The sequence below is a fragment of the Sycon ciliatum genome, chromosome 7, assembly GCF_964019385.1.
Source record: "Sycon ciliatum chromosome 7, ocSycCili1.1, whole genome shotgun sequence".
Taxonomy (NCBI): Eukaryota; Metazoa; Porifera; class Calcarea; order Leucosolenida; family Sycettidae; genus Sycon; species Sycon ciliatum.
Genome location: NC_088649.1, coordinates 27,173,205 through 27,177,009, shown reverse-complemented (window position 1 = coordinate 27,177,009; position 3,805 = coordinate 27,173,205).

The window sequence follows — 3,805 nt, the reverse complement described above, 5'->3', positions numbered from 1 at the left end:
GATTATTCCACAAATCTCTGGGAGAACAAAGTAGATTTTTGATAGGATGTATATCACTTCCTGGAAGAATCTCTTAATACTCTTTATATACACATTACACTACACTATACACATTTACCGCATATCAAAATAACAGAACTACGCAAATAATCTCTTTTCCGATATATGCACCCCATGACTTGGGGTGCGTTTGGTTGGTACGATCTAGAACAGGATCCAACAGCTGGTGCACATGGAGCAACCTCATGCCAACCAAACGGTACTCCAGAAACAGAGCACATTTTTGTGGAAAAATGTGCCAAACTTGGTGCATTCTTCAAAATGTGTATGGGTCACCATGGTCACTTTGTACGGTACGACGAAACCAACCCAAAAGCGTATGCACGTGATCATCTGGGACAAAAATTGATGTTCCCGCCAGGTTTCACTGTGAAAAAGTGAAACTGCTCGGTCTGCTCCGGCCTCGAGGCCGGAGCAAGCAGAACATGTTCTGGCCGACCCAGAACAGGTGCAGTCCCAACCAAACGCGCTGTTCTGGTGAATCCTGTTCTAGTTCGTACCAACCAAACGCGCCCTTGGATAAGATGGCCCAGAATCTGCGAAAACCAGGCTTAGGGTGAAAAATCATTTTTTTGAGAAAAATGATGTTTTGTAAAAAGGTTGTGTCGCGTGGACGATCGAGTGCAGTGAAGTGGAACCAAAGAGAATCTCGCTTGTTTGAAGAAGTAGCAGTCATGGCAGGAAGGGTTTCAGCAGTCAGGGAAGTCAAAGGGCTTCCGGTAGAGTATTCTCTGCTACTCCTCTACTGGCTCTAGTCACAACGAAGAGTTTTTGAGCTGATCGAACGGATTCCATTTCCTACACTCAGGGATGGCGAAATTTCTGCGCTAGCTGCTGCTTGCGGAATATGGTGAAGAAATCGTCTCCAGTTAGAGTCGTGATGGCGATAGCGAGGAGAACCTGGACGACATCGATCCAGCCAATCGAAGTACAGAGATACTAGCTGTTTCTGGGCCTCACGCAAAGGGAACGCGCGCAGCGGAGCTCATACGTTTGCAGCAAATTCGCGAGGAAAATGGCTTGAAGCGCAATGTGAAAACGGTTTTGAATTGAAGTCCTTGGCGATGAAGTGCTACTGAATGCCAGGCGAATGAGCGAGCAGATCGAGAGGCCCCCACTCGAGACTTTCCTCGCTGGACAGCTAACTGCAAGGGATTCACGGTACGGCGTGCTGATATTTCACTTGCTGGTCAGCACCAAGCAGATACTGCAGCACGCCAGCACACTATGCGCTTACTATGAACAGTGGAACAGTTTGAAAGGCTGTGTTCTTGCTTGTTTCTGAACAGTTGTACTAGATTCGCCCTTCAAAAGGTGCCATCTCAACTGGAGTCGGGTTTCCTTGTGGTGTGTAGCGCCAGAGCATGCCAGCACATGTATTCAGCCCCAGAATGTGCTGAGTGAGGAGGAAACAAAATAATTCATGCAGAACTGTGCATGGCCACTACAGCCTGCAGCACCAAGGGGCCACAACAAGCCTGCCCCCACATTCCTACCTTGTCATGTAACCTAAACAAAAATCATCCATGTCTCTTCCTTCAGTCTGGTGGATCTCTCTTCATTTCTTTCCTGTGATAACAATTTTGTGTTTTTTTTGGATTTTTTAACACAATACCCTGGTGTGTTTGAGATGCTTTTAATACCACTATGAGTCGACCCACACCTGTAATATTTTGTTTCCTGACCCCCCATGCCCAGTAGAAGCTGAAAATGGGAAAAAGTCATTTTGTGAAATTTCACCCTAAGCCTGGTTTTCGCAGATTCTGGGCCAGATAGTGTAGTATCCCTGCCTTGCTTGTAGCGTATCCTCGTACGTTAGCGTATCCCAATACGTTAGCGTATGTGGTCTGTTGCCGATAAAAGCTGCTAGCCATTTCCATTTTCATGAGATTTTATAACAACAACGAAGCCGAACAGAAGAGCTGTTCAACCTCCAGGTGTGTACCGGAGAAAGTTCTTTTATAGCCGCTTCTTTTTTTCAAAGAGAATTGGTGAGCGAGCACACATGCTCATTCCCTGGGCACTGCAAATTCATTTTCATTTCTTAGAATCATTTTCAACGTTTTTAGCAAATTGCCCTCATCAGGATGCTATATGAAGTGGAAGTCTGCAAAGGAGAAGTTATGTACATCAATTTGGTGTTCTTAGGTGTCATGCAGGTTCTCACACGCAACGGGAAGACTTTGTGGTAGTAAAATAGATATTTCGCAAACAACAAAAAGACAACTCTTTCTCTTCCTTTCGAAGAACCGAACTTGCCTCACCTCACCGAAAGCAAACTCTGAAAAAGCCCTACACTAGTACGGGATTCAGCGCAGAGCAAAACATAATTACGAGTCATTATACAATGCATGCAGTGTAGCCGTGAAAACTGGTGAATAAAGAATGCAGTAGGTTGGCAGCACGTGACCCGTCGTACCGCAGTACACGACGGCGTCGCGGCTTAGAAATGAAAGGAAACACTGCGAGAAAAGACAAAACGAAAATACATGTCCCTTTGTCAAAACTAACTTAGAAGAAACAAACAAAAGGCGACCAAGAATCATTTTGAGAGTCAACGTCAATACTCTTGTGCAGTTGTGCAAATTCTTGTCTTGCACTGTGCAAAGCGAGAAACAAACAACCCACGAAATGACTCGTGAACTAACTGTAGGCTAAATCACTACATGTACGCAAAATTGCGTTCCAAAAAAAAACCGAATTTCTGAGACATTTCATATTTCACATCCTGAGAGAATTAATAGTAAATACATCATAAAAAAACACATAGCCATGACGGCCTTCCCAACATCAGGTGTTAATATTTCTATGACGACACATGTTACCTCAGTGCTAGGAATATGACATGTCTAAAACTAGTGACAGATCACAAGCTTTGACTGACTTCTATGCTGTGTGTTGGTAGTAAGTAATTAGTTAGCACAGCGCAGATGTCACCAGATAACTTGAGAAATGTCTTAACAGGTTTCTCGCGAGCAATACACGAAAGTGACCATGTCAGTGTTTTCCAGAAAATACTGTCACCTAAGTTGCGCGGTGAAATCCGGCCCGAAGTGCAAAGCCGGCGTCACGAATTGGCGCGAAGCCAGCTCCCATTACATCACTGGCGATTTGTGTGTATGAACTCAACGGTACGCACCTCGCGTAAAAGTTCGGAGTGCACGTGTTGCATACTAAAAACAGTTCAAAATTTCTTTCATTGACTTCACTCAAGCACAGCAGGATCTTCTCGATAGAGGAGTACCCAACATCCTGTTTCAACCTCCCTGTTCGCCGGACATTGGTTGGTTGGTTGGATTTATTTAAAGTCGAACAACGAACAGGAATGTCTGCCTCCTTATATGAAGACCACTTCTGGCAGTAAAACATTTTAAAGAAACGAGAAAGGAAAAAAGAAGAAGATAAGATCAAGAATGTATAGACTGAGCATACAGCTAGCCGGAGACTGAGCATACAGCTAGCCTCGGTATGTATCAGAGCATCAGGATTACTACATACTAGTATTCAAGACAGGGAAGGGGGCTTGCTGTAACGCTACAGTAAGACAATACGCGTGCAACACACCCTTGAACTGGAGGGGGGGGGGGGGCGGATGTTTCTCGCATCAGGTGGAAGACTGTTCCAAACGCGTGCAGCAGAAAGAGACACGGGATGAGTTCTGGATGGAAGCTGCAGCAGATGTTGTTGGGAGCCGGGCGTTTGGCCAGCCCTAGTCGGAGTGACGAAATCTCCAAATAATGCGCTG